The following is a 21,799-nucleotide window of genomic DNA, read 5'->3' as shown; positions in this document are numbered from 1 at the left end:
AAAGTTTCTCAATGTGCTCATTTTTACCTTCATCTTATTACTTTTAAACACTGTGATCTGTGATTGCTCTGAATTTAACCAATTGATGTACATGTAATTTCCTATGAAACCCTGCTGACAAAAAAAAAAAAAATAGCTGTCTTTTTAAACATTTCAGGGGATAAACATCTTTTAAAATTTTCTTCTGATACTTAAGTTTTCCTCATATAATTAATTCCAACTTCAATCTTGTTAATTTTGAACTTTGAGCCCAGATCAACAGATATTTGTGCTGAAGAATTACAGCAAAACCTAGCCCATAACCAGGAATGGAAAATAATACTTGATTCATCCTTACTACGATAGTCAGATTGTTCTCATTAGAGATATTCCAACTTGCTTTGCAGGAACTGTTTAATCCTTTCAAAGAATCTTCTGACCTTAAGGAAACAATAATTATCTCCTGATGAGGTAAATAATATTATATTTCCAAAATTGTTTGCCCTTCTCATGAGAGCATAACTTGTACTCTGGGAGCTCAACGGAGCTGTTTAAACTCGGATTTATTAGCCAAAGTGTAATGGACAAATGTATAACCCTTGATTTCTGTTTATCTAGCCAAGAAGGAAGTTATATTATAGCAAACCACTTCTTGCTGCTCATATGTAAATACTGTGGGTTGCATAGAATAGCCTGTGACTAGGCTGAAAGAAAAGCTTACTGGATTTTTAGAAATGACACAGCTGGATTTAGGATAGGTTTTACTGTCTGGGTTTGGTAATTCAGGCTTCTATCTTCAAAATCTATTACAAAGACTGATAACCATTTTTGTTGAAGTATCCTGCTCAGTATCTTAAATGCTCCTGTCATTTCAAATGCACCAAAATGAATGGGAAAGGCTAATTCTATTCAAACTACAGACAAAATTCTGCAAGAAACTTCCTGATGAACAAAATCTTGGCAATAGTGAAGATGTGGATCAAAGATTAATACCTTAAGTCCTCAGTTCATCTACCCATGGATGAAAGCAGGGACTAAGAGAAAAGTGAGCGCTGACAGTTGGTGGCCCTGTGAATTAAGACTTAGTGTTGCTAGGGTTGTTTTGATACTCCCAACTAAGCTCTGATGATCTCCCATTGAATATAAAAATTGTGCAAGCACAAACATCAAGCAAGGCCTCTTGTGATCATGATATAAAAAGAACAAAAATGTGACAACTTAATAACCATGTCTAAGCACAGAAAAAACATTGTATAAACAAAAAATAATAGTTAAACACCCATTTTCTGACTAAAATATGTAACTACTGCAACTTTATTAATTATAGCTTTAACCCACTTTGTTATTCTCATCTTCTAAATAAAAATTAAGATATTCAAACATAAAATCATCCCCACTTTCTGAGAGCATCCAATCCAGAGCAAAATCCTGCTTCATTTAATCTTCCTTCAAATTACTTCACAGAAGCACAAACCCAATAACATATTTCATGATTACTTTCTTGTTGGGAAATCACATAGTTAACCATTAAAAGAGCCAACAAATCCAACTTTACTCAACCATAGGTTTTAGTCAACTACTTACTTGTCTTTGGCTGGAGGACATCAACAAATATATACAAGGAAAGGCAATATGCTTTCTCTTTATCATATGACTAAAATACTTAGTTTTAAAAATAAACTTGTTTCTATTTTAGTTTGTAAAAGCATAACTTGTCCATTTTGTTAAACTCGAAAAAGAAGAAAAAGTAACATTCCATTATCTTACTACAGTGAAAAAAAATCATGCAACATGCCAGGTGCATCTGTCTAGGACTTGCCATCATCTCTCAATATCATTGAATAGCTTATCTCTCAATACCATCTCACCTATCACTTTAGGCAAAGTTTGAAAAGCTGCATAAATAAAGGGAATTCTTACACTACACTAAGATAAGGTCTCAAGAATTTCTAGTTTTTGTACATTATATTAATATAGTAGCAATGTTAAAACTAAAGAGACTTCATTTGTAACTAATGATCCTCTCTATTTAGAATCCAATACAATTTTGAAGTGAATATCTATGTGTTAGATTAGACTAAATCTATTCTATCAAATAGACCATAATGGTTCAAACTCAAAAAAGTTTAATTTTCTCTGATGTGACACCCTAGATGGGTTTTCCAACAAGGTAGACTGAGAAAAGAGTGATGTGTTTCACACAGAGATTGGAAGATCTGGAGAGAGTATAGCCCTGCCATCTCCAATGCATCTCCAATAAGGCTCTGAGTTATCATCATTCCACACCCAGGGAAGAAAAAAGAATGGAGAAGAGCAGAAGCAAGAAGCAAGGTGTTTTGATCAGACCTGAAATTGGCCCATGTCACTTTCACTCACATTACATGTTGAGGACTTAGTCAAATAACTACACTCAGCTACAAAAGAGACTGGCACCTTAAAATTCTATGTCTGTAGGAGAAGAGGTACCTGAATTTCAAAAATAGCTGTTGTTCTTTTCCCAACTGTGTAAGAAAAGTAATTAAATGGTTTTTGCCATCACATAGTCCCTGTCTATTTTACTAAGCATTTAACTACATAAAACTTGTATATATGAGTTGTATCTATATTTTGATCTTTTAAAAAATAACTATAGCATTTGAAGAAACTGTTCATCCTGATGGTTTTCTGGGGGATCCCTGGTTTTAGTGCCTGGCATGGAGCCTGCTTCTCCCTCCTCCTTTGTCTCTGCCTCTCTCTCTCTATGTCTATCATAAATAAATAAATAAATAAATAAATAAATAAATAAATAAATACAAACAAACAAACAAATAAATAAATAATGAATCTTTACAAGTGGGTTTCTGTCTCATATAAAAATAGTTATACACCAGTCATTTGCTGAAGGCTCACATATGGAATTGTCACATAGTTTATGTTTAAAATACTTTAAAGGATCTGTTTTTATAAAATAAAATAGATTAAAATAAAATATTACTGAAAATGCATACAATCTAACAGCAAAACAAAGGTATATTAATAAAACATGATTGAAATCTTTATAGAAATAAAAATCAACAAATCTTTAAGCATTAACTACATACAAGATACTTCTAAGCAAATCTGGCACGCTATAAAGGAGATGGCAATATTCATTGTTAGTAGATCAAATCTGATTCAATTTTATCTTCTTTATTTATAGATTTCAAATTGCGAAAACATAACGTTTTTGTCAATAGCGTCTTAAATTGTGAGACTGAGAATACATCTAATTTGAAAATGTAAACAGTAAACCTAAAATATATTATTAAATGAGATAGATAATTGTACCGTATAAAACTAGGGAAATGTTCACCTTTGTAGAAAAGTAAGATCAAATTAATAAATATATGAAATCTTCACAAGCGAATATTTTCGGTGGGTGCTTTAGAGCAGACAATATTCATAAAAGCTCCCCTGGCATCCCAGCAGAGTGAAGGCTGTGGGAATTCCTTCCTTGGATTTGTTAAGCTGCTACAGATGGATAAATAACAACATATATTTGCTGAAATGATTCTTCAAAGCTTGTAGTCTCCAGGGTGAAAATGTGATATAAAGTGGTTGAATTTTCTTGAAAAAAGCAGGTCAGTCATTCTCATTCTTTTAAAAAACAGATTTTTTAAAAAATAAAATAAAGTGGATACAGGAAATAGCAATAATAAATTCTAAAAATTGCTAATTTAAAAGTAGATAAACACATTGGGGTTTCCCTTCTGGGTAATAGAATAGATGTACTTTTCTGTATTCTTTCCAGTTAGTACAACTAGCAAACGTGTACATTATAAAAACAAACATAAGAAATCTCTGAAAGGTGATGATTAGAAGGCATATTGTCTAGGGAACTTAGGAAGCAAGAACAACATGATTATGTGTCCCCTGAGTTTTCTTTTTGCCTCCTGCGTCCCCAAAATGACAATAGGCAGAGACATATTCAGACACAGCAAAAGTTGAGTCTCTCTAGCAAAAGTGCCAGGAAGAAGAAATCCTAGCAAGTCAGAAACCTTTTAGGCAATACAGCCAAACAACACTCCCATATACACCCATACACACACACACACACACACACACACACACACACACACACACATTTCTACTGTGACCCTACCTCTGTCCATGCCAGTAAAGGTAGATGGAGTCTTCCAGACTTTTGCCCTTTCCACATTGCAACCAGGCATCACAATGGTGATCCCAATTGGGTCAAATAGGAAGTCAGGACTTTCATCCCTACCAGGTGGCGAAAAGATCTGCCCTCAGTATTGGTATTAGTGGAAACCACTAAGAAGCCTGGACTTACCCCAATACCCAGCAGTAAGGAGATGCTGCTCCCTGTCCTCACTGGGGTGGTGTCAGGAGAGGCACAGTGAAGTGGGAGGATTTTCACCACCTTTGTAGCAATGAGACCACTGTCACTGCCCTTCAGTGATGCCTAAGAAACATAGTCAACAGCAAGAGGAGCCTAAGGAGATACAACTACTAAATGTAACATGTATGCTGCATAGGATATTGGATCAGAAACAGGACACTAGGTTAAACCTACTGGGATCTGAATAAATTACGGGCTTTGATTAATAATAATGTATCAATATTGGCTCATTATTTATAAATGTGTACATATCAACAAAATATATTAATAAAAGGGAATCCAGGTATAGAATATATGGGAACTCTCTGTAATATCCTTTCAATTTTTCTGTAAATCTCACATTGTTCTAAAAAATTGTCAATAAAACACACAAACGTGCACATACCTGCATCCACACACCTTAAAAGTGAAAAGGCAAGATATAGAGTGGAAGAAATTATCTGTAATGCATAGATCCAACAGAGGTCCCATGTACAAGATACATAAAGATAGATACACATCAATAAGAAAAGGACAAATGACTTAATTTTTTTAGAAATGTCAAGAGATATGTTCAAATTCATAACACAAAAAGAATAACCAAATGGCAATGGACATAGAAATAGTGTTCAATCTTATTAGCCAACAGGTAAATGCAAAATAAATCCACAATGTAATACTATCACAATCCCACAGAAATATATCAAATAAAAGAGACCAAAGAAATGAAGTGTAAAAAAAAAAAAAAAGAAAAGAAAAGAAATGAAGTGTTTGATAGGAGTTAAAACAACCAGTGCTTTCATATAATGCCAGTGGGGTGATTCATTTGCATAAACACTTTGGAAAATAATTTGGCGTTATCTGCTAAAGCTGAGCAAATATCCCAAAACCCAGTAATTCTACTCCAACAAAAATATAAATGTGTGTATACATGTGCATATCTGCCTGTGTTTATGTCTCAGACATGAACAAATGTATATAATGTATATATAATATAATATATTACTATGATTTCCAAACTGGAACCTACTCAAATTGCTATTAACAGTAGATTGCATAAATAAATTATGGTACAATCACATGAAGGAATACTAAAATAGTAATGAGAATGTTCTACAGTGATTCATAATACTACAAATTAATTTCACAAATGTGAAATTGAGCAAAAGAAGCCTGACACAAAAGACTTTACATTTCAAAGGCAGGGACTTAGACTACAAAGAAGCATAGGAAGGTGGGGCTTCCGGAGTGCTATTTATTTTCCTGGTTCTTGGTTATGGATCTGCTTACATGGAGAGGTTTGCTTTGTGAACATTCATCCAGCAGTGCATTTATTTTTATGTGCACTTTTCTGTATGCTACTTTTTAAAAAATGAAAAAAAATGAATCAGTCTGTACATATTGATACAGAAGCATTCCATAATTTATTGCGGAGGAAAAAAGAGGTTGTACTATAGAATAAACCTACATGTTTAATTTTTGAAAGCATAATGACAAATGAGTTTTAAATATGTAAATAATAAACATCTGGAAGTGGCAGAAAAAGCACTTTGCTATTGTATTTGCATTTTTGCAATGAACTTAAATATTTTGTATTAAAAATACTTCTTATTTAATGAAATTATTACTTATTTGTTGTATACATAATTTCAACTTTCTTCTTGCTATTTTATATATCTCTATAAACTGCATTTCCCCCCTTGGGACAAGAAGGATTAACAAAATAATGCACCCTGTATTAGGCAAGGTCCTGCAGAGAAGAACTAAGAGGATATAGGGACATATAGAAGAGGAGATTTGTTATAGGAATTGGCTCATTTGGTTATGGAGGCTGAGAAGTCTCACAACCTGCCATCTGCATGCTGGAGAACCAGAGAGTCAGAAACAGAAAGCTACGAATCCCTCCAAGTCTGGAGGCCTGAGAACTGGGAGCTCTGAAGTACAAGAGAAAATAGATGTCCCCCCGTTCAAGAAAAGAGAGAAAGAAGTCACCCTTTCTTAACCTTTTTGTTGTATCTGGGTCCTTAATAAACAGATGATGCCCACCCATATTGGTAAGGGCAATCTCCTTCCTCAGTCTACTGAATCAAATGCTAATCTCTTCCAGAAACATCCTCACAGGCACACCCAGAAATAATGTTTCACCTGCTGCCTGGACATATTTAGTCCAGTCAGGTAGACATATAAAATTAACCACAGCACACGTTAGAAAAAAGACAAACAACCCCACGCATATCTAAAGGATCCTCACTTTCTACTCAATAAATGAAAGATTCTTATCCTGGTATTATTAGACTAATGTCTAAAATCCACTTTTCGAAATGTAACTCCCACTACTTTCTTCTAGGATTCTCCTGGTCACGTTAAACCAGCTGACTCACTCCTTCCCAGTGATATCCTACTTGCCTGTCTCATAATTTTGCTTGCTCTAATTGTTTAGAAAGAAAACTTTCCTTTATCGCTTTCCAGCTCAATTGACTTACATTCCTTCATGGCCATTCCCAGTGCAACAGTAATTCCGGGTCTTCTTGATGGAATAGAGTATTTAGTAACTGCTATCACACTTTAATTCAGATATTGGTGTTATTTTATTCTTTATGGGAATTTTCTTTTTCACTTAAATGTATTATTTTATGTACCTTTATGCTCTTCACTGAGGTATGATTGACATGCAAATGCTACATATCTTTAATGTATACAACTTGATGAGTTTGGGGACGACTGTATACCCATAAAACCATCACACCAACAATGTTATCAACACATTCATCACCTCCTAAAGAGTTATCCTATTCCCATTATTATTACTATTATCAGTGAATATGTTAAGAACAATTAACATAGGATCTACCCCTTAGCAAATTTTCAGTATATAATACAGCACTGCATGCTATAGTCACTACACTATATAACAGGTCTCAGAGCTAATTTATCTTGCATAACTAAAGATTTGTCTTCTTCGGACATCACCTTCCCATGTTTCCCTTCCCCTTCTTCTGGCAACCTCCATTCTAATATCTGCTTTTATGAATTTGACTCATCATATGCCTCATATAAGTGAAATTATACAGTATCTTTCTATGTCTAGCTTATTTCACTTTTTTATATCTTTTAAGATTTTATCTTATTTTGGTAGGTCTATATTATTTATTTTTTCCCCTTTTGTATTTTGACTTATCCCTTGAATGGTAAACAAATGAATTCATTTGAGACAGAGCATTCAGCGAGGGACAAAAATGCTTTTATAACCACTATGAATTCATCATGATTTCCTGTTTTAGTTAAAAACTCACAGAGTCCCAAATACACCTTGAATTTTCCCACTGTTTCCTAAGCCTACAATATTCTTCCTACATATTCTTTTCTGTCTACAGAAATTCTATAAAACCCAGTTCCAATGGGCTTTTCTCCTTTAAATTTATTTTCACATTTTAAGTCTTAAAACTTAAATCACATATCCATTGTGTTTTTTAGATTGGATTTCATTTGTTCAGAACTTCCATGCACTAGGAAACAAGTAGATGGGGAAAAATGCCCAGTAAGACAATCCTTGTTATATTTTAAGGAGTGAGATGAAATACTTTGTTTCCATGATATTTCTCAGAACAGATTTGAATAAATAATGAATAACTACTTAAATTTATTTCCATTTATTTAAATACTTCCTTAAAAATCAGTTTGTCCAAGAGTGGTAAATAAATATCTATTTTTAGTTGACTATTTTTTTCAGTTTTATTGAGCCATATTTGGCACACACTACCGTGTAAGTATACAGTAAATGACTTGATTTATGTATATTGAGAAATGATTACCATGATGAGTTTAGTTAATATCCGTTACCTCATACAGCTACATAAAAAAAGAGGAAACCCTGGTTTTATTCTTCTGATGAGAACACTAAGGATTTACTAGTTTAACAACTTTCAAGTATGCCATACAGCAGGGCTAACTATAATCATCATGTTTCACCTTACATCCTCAATACTTATTTAACTTATATTTAGAAGTTTGTACCTTTTGATCACCTTCATCCATTTCTTCTCCCCTCTCCATTATAGCCACAAATCTGATATCTTTCTTTCTCAATGAATTTTTGTTATTGTTATGGTTTTGGTTTCCACATGTAAATGAGATATAATACACTATTACCTTTTTCTGTCTGACTTATTTCACTTAGCAAAATGCCCTCAAGTTCTACCCATATTGCAAGTGGCAGGATTTTCTTCATTTTTGGGGCTGAACAGTGTTCCATTGGTTGTGTGGAATACACTTCTTTATCAATTCATCCATTGATAGACACTAAGGTTGTTTCCATGCTTTGGCTACTGTAAAGAAGCTGCAGTTAGCATGGGAGTCAGTTATCTCGTTGACATAGTAATTTCTTCTCTTTCAGATACATACCCAGAAGTGAAAATGCTAGATCATATGCTAGTTCTATTTTTTATTTTTTTGAGAAACAGCCATACTGTTTTGCATAGTGGCTGTGCCATTTTTTAAATTTAAATTCAATTAATTAACATATAGTGTATTATTAGTTTCAGAGGTAGAAGTCAGTGATTCATCAGTCTTATATAACACCCAGTGCCCATTACATCACATGCCCTCCTTAATGTCCACCATCCAGGTCTCCCATCCCCTCAGAGCCCTCCCCTCCAGCAAACCTCAATTTGTTTCTTCCTATGATTATGCCATTTTACTTTCCCTCCAATGGGGCATAAGGATTTCTCCACATCCTCACCAGATTTTTTTTTCTCTTATCATTTTCTTGATAACCATTCTAAAAGGTTTGGGGTGATACCTCATTGTAGTCTTGATTCACATTCCCCTAGTGCTTAGATGTTGAGCACCTTTTCATCCACCTGTTGGCCATTTGAATAGCTACTTTAGAGAAATGTTTATTCGTTTTCTTTTCTAGTTTTTAATTGGATTGTTTGTTTTTTTTTTACTATTGAGTTATATGTTATTTATGTTTTACATTTTAATCCTTTATCAGATATATGGTTTGTAAACATTTGTTCCCACTCTATAGGTTTTAATTTCATTGATCATTACTTTTGTTGTGCAGAAGCTTTTTAATTTGATGTAATCCCACTGGTTGAATTTTAATTTTGTCCCTTGTGCATTAAGTGGCATATCCAAAAATCTCTTGCCAAAACCAATGTTCAGAAACGTTTTTCCCTTTGTTTTAAGAGCATTGTGATTTCAGGTCTCACATTTAAGTCTTTATTCCATTTTTAGTTAATTTTTGTGAGTGATATAATAAGGCGTCTAGTTTCATTCTTTTACATGTGAATATCTAATTTATTTAGTACCATTTATTGAAGAGACTATCTTTTCCCCACTGAGAATTCTTGGCTTCTTTGTCAATTATTACTTGGTCATGAATATTTATTGAGTTTAGTCACATGTCCATCTATACCATAAAATACTACAGGACAATTATTTTGCTAAGAAGAGGATAGAAAAAAAAAGTAAAGCATATCTTACATAATGATTTAGAGAAAATACAATAATATGTACAGTGTCATTGTAATAATGTGAAATTTGTACCAGTGTTAGTAAATTAGAGAGAACATTATCTTTGATCATATTTGTGAGTATATGTGTGTTAGAAATATATTCTAGAAAAAAAGGCAAGTTTACTGATATTCATTGAAGAAAACTCTAAAACAAAAACAGCTTATTACACTCACTGAATTTAAGAACTCTGACCTGAAGAAGGCACTTTTTTAAGCCATCAGAAGCTGGTTATATAATATGACAAAGATACATTTGCATTATTCCTTAAGAAACTACAAGAGGTAGATCACATCATCTTAAAAATAACTATATTATAGTTAACGGAGCTTCATGTCATAACATTTTCAGCAAATAAATTTCTCCATCAAGCTCACCTCATGTCTGTTTCTTATTCCCTGTTGGACAGTCACCTAATTAACAGAACTTTATTCTGTCTTAGATCATCTGGTGCTTTCAAAGGTCAATATTTTTAAAAGTAACGGATATTACTACATGTGGTCTCTTAGAAACACAGAATGAACTAGAAAAGAATAACACTTTTAAATTTATGTTATTTAAATACAATTTAAATTATTCATGTTATAAGGCCAACTAGTCGCATATGAGCATTTTATATTTTTATGCCAACCCTCGCTCCAGTTTCTAAACTTTACGAAAAGGAGAGGCAAGTTCTGTTCTTGCAGTGTTGTACACTTCTCTCTCACTTCATTTATTTTCCCTCCTCCCAAAATGACAGCAATCAGTGTCTCAGTAACTCTAAAATCAGGGATGCTATCAGAAAAAAATCGAGGAGTGGCTTATTCAATCTGAACTTTAATTCATTCAGAGTGATAGGATTTTGACCTTTGCTTGTGAGTCTTGGCATCTTAGAACATGTAGTTTTAGCCATGGTCACTGAAACGTTTTCAATCAGATGCCGAAGTGTTTCCAGAGGGGCCTGGACTTTACTTACTTTTGACAAGAAAGATATATTTTATATTTTTCTTCATATCTACCATCTGTTCACTAGATTCAATGAATAAACTGTTCCTTAACTATTAGATATTAATTGGATGACAGAACCAAGTAAAACTTTTTTTTTTTAAGAGTGCAAATAAACCATCCTACTAAATATATAGCATAATGGAATGGTAAAGAATGTTAGATGCTGGAGGAGCCCCTGTGTGGCTCAGTTGGCTAAGTGTCTGACTCTTGATTTCGGCTCAGGTCATGATCTCAGGGGCGCGAAATCAAGTCCTGGGTGGGGCTCCACACGGGGCTGAGCATGGAGTCTGCTTAAGAATCTCTTTCTCCCTCGCCCTTTGCCTCTCCCTGAGGTCTCTCTCTCTCTCTCTCTCTCTCTCAGAAAAGGATGTTAGATGCTGGAAAACAAAGATGTATTAAAATGAATTTGACTTTCATTTTGATTATAATTGATCCCAAATAAAAGTTGATATAGAATAGTTTTCTCAATTATAATTGAAAACAGTTTATCAACACAGGGTAACATCATCCCCTCATCCATTTTAATTTTCCTCTGCTTTCCCTCACAAATACTAATTCCTATTTCCTCCATCATAATATAACATTTAATACCATCTTATATCTTATTGTATGCTATGAAGACTTACTGTGGTATCCTTGTCCTCCAGGAAGGGTATCCACGTCCTACTCCCTGAAACGTGGGAAAATGTGCTGTTACATGGCAACAGAGAACTAAACTTGTTGTTGTCATTTTCCATTTGAATAAAAGATTTATTTTCTTCTCAGGAAAAATAGGAAGTTAGGAAAACAGTGCATTTTACAGCCAACATTTGTAGTTAGCCCTAATCCTTCCTGGCACAGCTCTCATTAGCATTAGCTTTTTCACCAGAACCAAAATAGGCACCCCTGATGGAACCAGCATGGAAGACCCTGGAAGGCTGCATGTTCTTGGAGTGAGAAACATAAGACAGGCGGAAGTTACTGAGAGTGCCATCTTTTGAAGCAGCCCCTCCCTTTCCATTTTAGAGAATTTGCCTAAATTGTGGAACTAGTCAGCACTTAGAGCAGGTGCCTCCTCTCCTTATAAAATGGGCGACCCTTTTCCAAAGAACTTGGGCTTCCTACACCCTCATATTCCCTAATCCAAAGGATGCTAATCAATTGACTGTGAAACAAATGATTATCCTGGATTATGTGGGGGGCTAAATGTTATCACAAGGGTCCTTTAGGAAAAGGAACAGGGAGGCAAATGAGGAGGTTTTAGTCACTTCAAAGGGAATACAGCTCTGCCAACTTGATTTTAGCCCAATGAGACCAATTTGAGACTTGTGGTCTTTACCACTCTAAAGTAATAAATTATTGTGTTGTTTTAAGACACTAAGATTTTGGCAGTTTATACATCACTAGCAGAAAATTATACACTAATTTAGCTCCACTTCTATTTCTATGGACTGGATTAAGTAGCCAGTAATTTTGCTGTTCTAAATGTTGCCTTTTTGCCACACTTTGCTCTAAATGAATATAACTGTGTCCAAACCTGGAGATACTTATTATTCAGCTAGTACTTTATCAATCATCTGCAAATACATATCTACATTTCTTTTTACCTAGCTCTTTTATAGCTTATTTAAATGTTTACTATCATCATGGAAATTATTACAAAAAAACTTGCAGCTATTGTTATGCTTTTATCACACTTCAGTTCATATACAAAAAATAACAGTAAGTAAAACTATTAAATGATCTCAGTATAAATCTAAGACTAGTTTATATTTATCTCCCACTATAGTGGTAATGATAGAGTTAGAAAGATAGGTCCAAAAAAAAAAGAAAGATAGGTCCATTTTCTCAACTCATCTGGCCATCTTTTAAACTTTTGTAAGTAACTTTATTTACAAATTGGTTTCATAAGTAACTTACAGCTGTCACAAATTAAAGGAAATGTTTTTTAATGTCTAATAATGCCAAGTTTTCTGTGCGCTATAGCCAATGTCAAGTGCACCCTAGATAAAATTAAATTAAATTAAATAATAAAATATTTATTAATTAGAAATTAAAATTTATTAACAGAAAAACTCAATAAACTGCTAATGACTTGGTCTTATTATTTTGTGCTTAAGTATGAATATTTTAGTAGCAGTAAACTTAATAGTCTCAGCATTTTTTGTAAAAACTTTTGGCACATGTTTGTTTAATTTGATTGTGAAGTATTGCATAAAGCAGAAAATTTACAATTTTATTGCCAAACAGCTTTATATATATTTTATACATTGCTAGATATTAAGACAAATCAGCAGACCTTTGCATATTAATTATGCACCTGAATTATTATATCATCGTATTTCTAAAGGAAAGCGGCTTTCTGTATCCTAGAATTTGTTGAATTAAATGTAATGTCTGTACAAACACACCTCTACTCCACCTTTATAGTGAACCACCACTGACTAATGAATGACAGAAAAAATAAGGAATAAAAAAAAAGAATAAATTTTCCTGTGGTCATAAATATTGAAATTATTATTGTTGCAACATTTTCAATAATCTGGGTAGAAGGAAAGGTTTTTTTTTATCAAAACTGAAAACTTAATTGCTTATACTTGCAATTATATCTACAATGTATAACACTATTATGCCTTCACCACAGCAAATGTGAAATATGTCAAAAGTTTAAGGCCATTGTAATTATAATAAAGCTGGCAATTTAATAGGAAAAAAGTTTCTGAACTTTCAGAAATGCAGTGAATTATCTGCATTCCATTCCTGCAATTTTACACAAATTAGTAAGATCACTCTGATTTCTAGTAAGCTACTGTTCCTCAACTTCCCCCAAATTCTCAATTTATCAATGAAGGAAATTTAGCTCATTTGGAATAAAATCTTCTTTCCTATTTTATCAAAATCTTCCTAATGTCTCCATATTTTTGAGGGAGAGAGTTTAAATTATTTCATTAATCAAGTATAATGCTTGTAATTGTAAAATGGATAACTAGTCCTGAATTTTGTATTAAGTGGTAACCTCTATATTTTATTCCTAAAAAAAAAGACTGATTATGAGAACTTAGATACAGAATGAATTTGGAAAGATTTGGGTGGAGTGCTTGTTCCTTATCTAGGCTAATTAATGTAATTAGGCAAATGCATTGCCTTATCCTTTCAGAGAGGTTATTTAACTGCTTCCTTATCTATTAAATTGTAATACTACTTTAGAAATAACGAATAATATTGTAAATAAAAAGTGGATCAACTTGAAGATAGAGGGAGGAGAGAAAAATCTCAGATTCGGATTTGAAAGTGAAGTCATAAGTATATATGCATATATTTTTTTTTCTTTTTGGCCTTTGCATCATTTGTGATCATTTTCTCTGCGAGGCTGAGTTCATTTCTCTTTTGCATTGTGCATTTTATGTGTAAACATTAACTGCTGTGCCCAGGCTAATTCACTTGAGGATATTTGACTTATTCACATGAATTCAGTAACATCGGCACATACATAAAACACTCTCCTGTTAACAGTTATAAAATAACAGAAAAATTGGAATTACATGATAAACTTACATATATACTAACACATTTTTTGATAATAGTATAGGTAATCTATAAAACAGCCTAAAATATATAGCTACAAAAGAGGACAATAATTCTATAATAATTTTAAATCTGAAAGAAAAGCATTATACGAATCTAAAAAAAAGAATTAAACCTAAGAAGGAATTATATTCATAAATTTATAAAATAAAGTAAATGATTTTGTTATCTTTCCATTGTTGCTGTTTGTTTTTAGAAAATAATATAAAAATTCCTTTTTCTGCACATCCTCTTCAACACTTGGTATTTTTTTGTCTTTTTGATAAAAGCTATGCTAACAGGTGTAAGGTGATTTCTCGTTGAGGTTTTGATATGCATTTCTCTGATAATTAGTGATGTTGACCTCTTTTTCATGTACCCGTTGGCCAATTATATATGTTCTTTTGGAAAAATATTTATTCAGGTTTTCTGCCCATTTCTTAATTGGGTTATTTGCTTTTTGGCTATGGAATTGTAGTTCCTCATTAATCCCTTTTCAGATATTTGGATTGCAAATATTTTCTCCCATTCTGTATGTTGCCTTTTCATTTTGCTGATAGTTAAGTGGGGAAAATGAGAAGATGTTGATCAAAGGGTACAAAGTTGCAGTAATATAAAATTAACAAATTCTGGAGATCTAATGTACAGCATGGCTACTAGAGTTAATAGCAACACATTGTAATTGGAAATTTATTAGAAAAGTAGATCTCAGATGTTCTCACCATACACACACACCCACAGAAGTAATTATGTGAGGAGATGGGTATGTAAATTACCTGATTATACCAATCATTTCACTTATATATGTATATCAAAACATCATATTGTACATCTTAAATATACACAGATTTTATTAAAAATAAATTTTAAAAGAAAATAATGTATATAAAAACATAAAAAATACGTATTTTGTTTTAGTATGTTTTAATCACTGTTGATATTTTCTGTAACTCGTTTTGAAAATATTCAAGCTCCTATTAACGATGAGGGCTTAAGTAATTTTTCAGAGATAACAAAGGTAGCAAGAGGCATCTATCCTAAACCCCAAGAAGCAAAATACTTTATTTCTAAATATATTATGATTTTGAGGAGCTTAATGCATCACTAAGAACAAGATAATGTATTTTAAGTAACATTTTAAAATAAATTTGTTATATAAAAACTTAAGATCTGTGCTTAATCCATCATTTGCGAATGATTCTTGTTTTGTCAATTTTAATAATTCAAGGAAATCAACCTTATTCACTACTTACAAATTGAGCACTAAATCTTACAAACAAATGTCTCATACATCTCACAAAACCACAAACTATTATCATATCTAGTGCATAAATTAGAAATCTAGTATCAATGGGTTATGTAATTTGTCCGAAGTCAATAGCTCTTTAGTTTATGAAGTGTTTCATCCTGGCTTATTTTTTTGTGTTTTGGGTGTAATTTCCTAAAGCATGGCCACTGAGATTCTCAACTGAGTTAGATAGATAGCTCTGAAACAATTTGTGGAGGGAAAGGTAAGACATGACTGACACCAAAAAATTGTCCCCTGAAAAATTACTGTTCGTTAAAGCCATTCAACTTTGCAGATTATTAATGGAGGCCATGTTCCCAGAGTGTAATTACTTTGTCAAACACTAAACACATTTTACAGTTCTTTATAAATAAATTCAAAAAGCTTTAAATATTAAACACTGGTAACTCATAAACTCTATTAAACTTTTTTGTCATCATTATTACTTAGATAACTGTATTAATGATTCAACATTTCCATACAACACCGAGTACCCATCCCAAGTGCCAAGTGCACTCCTTAATCCTCATCACCTGTTCAACATGTCTCCCAAACCCATCTCCCCTCTGGTAGCCATTAGTTGATTCTCTACAGCTAAGTCTGTTTCTTGCTTTGCCTCCCTCTCTCTCTTGTTCCCTGTCTCTCTCTTTTCACCCCTTTGCTCATTTAAGCACAAATTCTCTCCCTCATTTGACAGTAAAGTCTTTCTCACCATGGTTGATGAGTATTTACTAACACACATGTACATACACACAATAAAAGCACTAGATCTTCTTTATTTTCTGGTAAATTAATTATTTTAATGTTATTTTTAAAAACATAGTGAGTATAGTCTATTTTCTAAGTCTATATTCAGTTTTGGGGATATGGTGGTAAATAAGCCAGAGCCTCTGCCCTGATAAATCTTATAATCTAGTGGAAATGGTGTTAAAGAAAGTATTTTACTATTAATTATTCAATTTCACGTTTAATAAGTGTGAAGCACCATAAAAGATTATCAGATGGGAAAAGGTGCTGCCAATCTAGTCCAGAAAGGTCACAGAGTGTGTACTGGACAATATTATGTTGGATTTTCTGAGCTATGAACAATTAGGTAAGGAATGCTTGATTAAATCCAGTTACTTCTAGATAAAAAGAAGAGTAGTACCAACACCTTAATTGTGAAGGTGAAAGAAATATTAAAGAAACTGAAAGGATAGTGAATTTGAAGAATATAGAGAGAGGTGTGAATGGCAAAATTAAGCAGGAGACACACAAGTAGGGCCCAGCTAATCCAATAGGCCCCAAAAAGAATTCAAGCATTTCTCTGTTAAAGAATAAGAAATTGCTTGTTTTGTAGGTCAAAAATGACTTGCCCCTGGCAATATCATGTGTTTCTACCTTTAAAATAAAATGAAGCACTTTGAAAAACTTGAATCATTTATAGGACAGAGTTGAAAGTGACAAAAATTAAATTAGGAAAATCAGTCAAGAGACTTTTAAGTAGGGAGGCCTGGGTGTGAGCATCTGCCTTTGGCTCAGGGCATGATCCTGGGGTCCTGGGATGGAGTCCCATATCAAGCTCCCCTGGGAGGAGCCTGTTTCTCCCTCTGCTTATGTCTCTGTCTCTGTGTGTGTGTGTGTGTGTGTGTGTGTGTGTGTGTGTCTCAGGAATAAGCAAATAATCTAAAAAAGAGAGAGAGAGAGAGAAAGAGAGAGAGAGAGAGACTCTCTCCATGCCCCCACCCAGGAACCCCTGGCAACCACCATTTTATTCTACGATTTTGGTTACTTTAGATTTCCTCACATAAATGGAATCATACAGATTTGTCCTTCTGAGAGTGGCTTGTTTTATTTGGTATAATGTGTCAGGTTCATCCATGCTATCTCTAGTTTCAGTTATGTAAGATGAACAAATTAGAGATCTGCTATACAACATGGTAGGTCTAGTTAATAACATGGTATTTTGTACACTCATATTTTGCTTAAAGGATAATTCTTACATTAAACATTCTTAACACACACAATACAACACACACACACACACACACACACATACACACACTTCCATACAAAAGGGACACATGGAAACTTTTGAAGGTGATGGATGTGTCTATTACCTTGATCACGGCGATAGTGTCATCGGTGTAGGCATTTGTCCAAACTCATCAAATTGTATACATTGAACATGCACAGGTTTTTTTAAACATATCAATTATACCTGAATAAAACTGCTAGAAAAAGAAAAAGAGACTATTTAATAGTTAGAAAAATGATCCATGGATGTTGTATGGAGAATCAAACAAGATTACTGACAGAGTGATCTAACTTGAACAAGTGAGAAGTCAATTTTCCTTTAAAAAATATACTTCTCATTTTCTGTGCTATTTGCCGTTTAACTGTTTCCATATGCATTTCTATTTTAACTTGCATTTCTATTCTTTCTCTATCTACGAAGCACATAAACACAAAATGTCTGTCAATTAGTGAATCTACAAAATTTGTTCTATTTATTCTAACATTTTATATTGAGCCAGAATTGCTAAGTGTTCTCTTTTAGTGTATTCTATTATGTTAAACATAACTTGACAGTTAACTTTAATCAAACCAGAGATGTTATTTACAATTGATTCATTACAAAGGCCAAAGGCATACGTGATGTTTTATAAATCTGATTCTTCTCAAAGGTTTCCTTCTTAGGGATAGGCTTAAAATATGAGAGAAAGAATCAGAGTTTTGACAATGCATGCCATTATAATCACCAGAATCAAAATATAAATCAATTTTATCACTCTCAGGAATTCCCAGTGCCTCTTTGTTGACATATCATCCTGAAGCAACCAGTGATCTGTTCTCTGACCTTATTTTCTTTCCTTTTCCAGAATGTCATGTATATGGAATCATGTAACATGTGGCCTTTTGAGTATGACTACTTTCATTTAAAAGGATGCATTTGATAGTACTTGTTGTTATTGCAGGCATTGGCTACCCATTCCTTTTTATGTCATTGTAGAGATCTAGTTTATCTGTTCATCAGTTGGAGGATATCTGGCTTGTTTTTAGTTGGGAGATTGTGAATAACAATGCTATAAACATTTAAATAAAGTTTTTCGGTGAAAATATTTTTTTCATTTAATTTAGGTAAATATTTAGAAGTGGAATTGCTAAATTGTATAGATGGATGTTTTACTTTACAAAACTTCCAAACTTTTTTTCAGTGTTTTTCAAAGCTGCTGTACCTCTCCTACGTACAGCTACTCTACATACTCAGCAGGATTTGGTGTTATTATAATAATAATTATTATTATTTAGTAGTTATAACTTCAAGTAGTTTTAATTTATATTCATATACCTTCTTTAACAAAGTGTTCAAATAATTTGCCTATCTTTAGGCGGGTATGCTATTTTCTTACCTTTGAGACAAATTTATATACATACATATATAATATTAATATAATAGAGATAAAAGTTCTCTACAAGATATTTACTTTGCAATTATTTTTCTAGTGTGTAGCTTGTATTAACAGTTCCTTTCAAAGAACAGAAATCCTTACTCTGATAAAGTCAATTTTTCAGTTTTTAATTTTATGGAATGTACTTTCTATTGTATCTAAGAAATCTTTGCCTATCCCAAGGAATTAAAACACTTGTATTCTGTGTTTTGTTCTATAAATTTTATGGTTTCATATTTCACATTTAGGTCAATGATACTATTGCGTTAATTTTTAGAAATGTTCAGAAATATGGATTGAGGATCCTTTTTATTGGTAAATACCGTTTCTTTAGGACGACATTGAAAATACTATTCCTTCTTCACTGAATTACCTTTCCATAGTTGTTCCAAATTAATTGCAATTCATTGAAAATGAATATTTTCAATATTTGTAAATTCAAATCTAAAATCTTAATTCTATTTCAGTATGTCTATCTTTGATTAACGTAGCTGAATCTTGGAGTTGAGTTGTTTGAATGATCCAACTTTTTTTTTTCCAAAAACAAAACAAAAAAATAAACAAAAGCCACCTTTTTTTGGCTCTTCTAGTTCCTTTGTCTATCCACATGAATTTTAAGATCAGCTTAGCAATTTCTACAAAGTCATTACTAAGATTTTGGTATGGATTGCATTGAATCTGTATGTCTGTTTCGGAAAATTAATATTTTGAGTTTCTCAAACTATCAGCATGGAATAACCCTTCAATTATTTGGGTGTTCTTTGATTTTTTTCATCAATGTTTTGCAGTTTTTGGTATACAGAACCTATACTTTTGATGGTATTGTGAATGTTCTTTGTTTATAAAATTTCAATTTCTATTTGGTCCTAACCAGTCTTTAGGGATAACCAAAATATTTCATTTTTTTAAGTTTTAGGTGAATTATAACTTACTATATTTGTATTGGACTAATATCTGATATTTATGTTTATCAAGCATCAGATATCAGTTACCTATGTGCCATAGACTACACTACACTACAAAGTAACTTAATTACTTCTCATAATGCCTTGTGGTAGGTGTTTTAATTTCTGTTAATTTTTGGATGAAAATTTAAGAAACAGTAAATTAAAGTTATATACTCAAACAATATGATCAATTTTCAAATATTGACCTTGTTTCTGACACTATGAGGAAAGCATTCAGCCTTTCAGCTTTAAGTATGTTGCTAAATATAGGATTTGTACAAACCCTTTATCTGGAAAGTTTCCTTCTAGTCCTAATGTTCTAAATGTACTTATAAATGCGTATTAAATTTTGTAAAATGTTTTTGCCTCACCTATCAAAGATTATCGTATGATTCTTCATCATTGATCAGCTGATGTGGTAAATTACCTTGAATGAGCTGAATGCCTATCATAATTTCCATTTGTTCATGATGTGCTGTTTTAGACATGTGGTTAGATTTAGTATCTATTGTAGTGTTGTATATTTGTGCATTTTATGATCATGGAGCATATTGGCCTATAATTACATTTTTTTGAATTGGCACATTTTTTTCTTGTGACTCAAGATAGATTCTGGTTCTATAAAATGCGGTCTGTCACTTCTATATTCTGGAGAGTGTGCATGGAATCAGTATTACTTCCTTAATGTTTGCTACTATTTCCAAGTGACCACATTGCAACCTAGAACTGTCCCTCTTGAGTGGTTTATTATTACAAATTGAATATCTTTAACATATAGGGCTATTTATTTTGTTTAATTATTTCTGATGAGCTTTGGAAGATTTTGTGTCTCAAGAAATATGACCATTTCACCTAGGTAATTGGCATAGAATTATTTGTAGCATTCACTTAGTAACTTTTTAATATCTGTAGGTTCTGTAGTAAGGTGCCTATTTCATTTCTAATCCAGGTATGTCATATCTTGGTCAATCTGGTTAGTGTTTTATCAATGTTATTGGTCTTTTCAAAAAGCTAACTTTAACTTTTATTGTTTTTCTCTCTTTTTCCCCATTCTCAATATATTTTCTACTGTCGTGTTTAGCATTTTCTTTATTGTCTTGCTTTGTGCTTGACTGAGGTTTCTTTTTTCTAGCATGTTAAGGTATAAGCTTAGGTAATTGATTAGAGACCTTTCATCTAATATAAACATGGAATATTATAATTACTATCTAGCCCTTTGTTAGTTGAATCTAAAAAATTTATGAGTTGTGTTTTCTTTTAACTTGACTCGAAGTATTCTCTAATTTTCCTATGATTTTCTGTTTAATCCATTGGCTTTTGCAGTCTACAACTGTAATTGTGTTTTTGTGTATTTGTTCCATCTATTCTATTACTTATGCTTAATGCATTTTGAAACTGTTGTTACATATATGTGCATTTAGGTTTACATTTCTTGGTGAATTAATCTTTTTATTTTTATGTAATATCCTCCTTTGTTCTTGGGAATATTACTTCTGAATATACTCTGTTTGATATTAGTATCCCCAGGTCTCTGTTGATTCACGTTTGCATGTTTTATTATTCCACATATTTTTAATCTTAACTTACCTATATTATTTTTAAAAAGATTTTATTTGTTTATTCATGAGAGACACAGAGAGGCAGGGACATAGGCAGAGGGAGAAGCAGGCTCCCTGCAAGGAGCCTGAGGCGGGACTTGATCCCAGGACCCCAGGAGCATGACCTGAGCCAAAGGTAGACACTCAACCAT

General features: G+C 32.7%; 1 long non-coding RNA gene across 4 annotated transcripts in view; it reads right to left on the bottom strand.

Moving 5' to 3' along the window:
* The window catches only part of LOC102156697, an 87,612-nt gene that overhangs the window by 23,897 nt on the left and 41,916 nt on the right, over positions 1-21,799 (bottom strand). For 2 of the 4 annotated variants that reach the window (XR_005383946.1, XR_005383945.1), the window contains 2 exons: positions 17,771-17,884; positions 11,467-11,510 (listed from right to left, as the gene is read on the bottom strand). This is a non-coding gene — a long non-coding RNA (uncharacterized LOC102156697). The remainder of the gene's footprint in view (positions 1-11,466; positions 11,511-17,770; positions 17,885-21,799) is intronic. The other 2 variants (XR_005383948.1, XR_005383947.1) reach the window with 2 other exon arrangements.

The sequence above is a fragment of the Canis lupus genome, chromosome 34 (assembly GCF_011100685.1).
Source record: "Canis lupus familiaris isolate Mischka breed German Shepherd chromosome 34, alternate assembly UU_Cfam_GSD_1.0, whole genome shotgun sequence".
Lineage (NCBI taxonomy): Eukaryota > Metazoa > Chordata > Mammalia > Carnivora > Canidae > Canis > Canis lupus.
The sequence above is the reverse complement of the archived record's forward strand: the minus strand, read 5'-3'. Positions and strand labels throughout refer to the sequence as shown.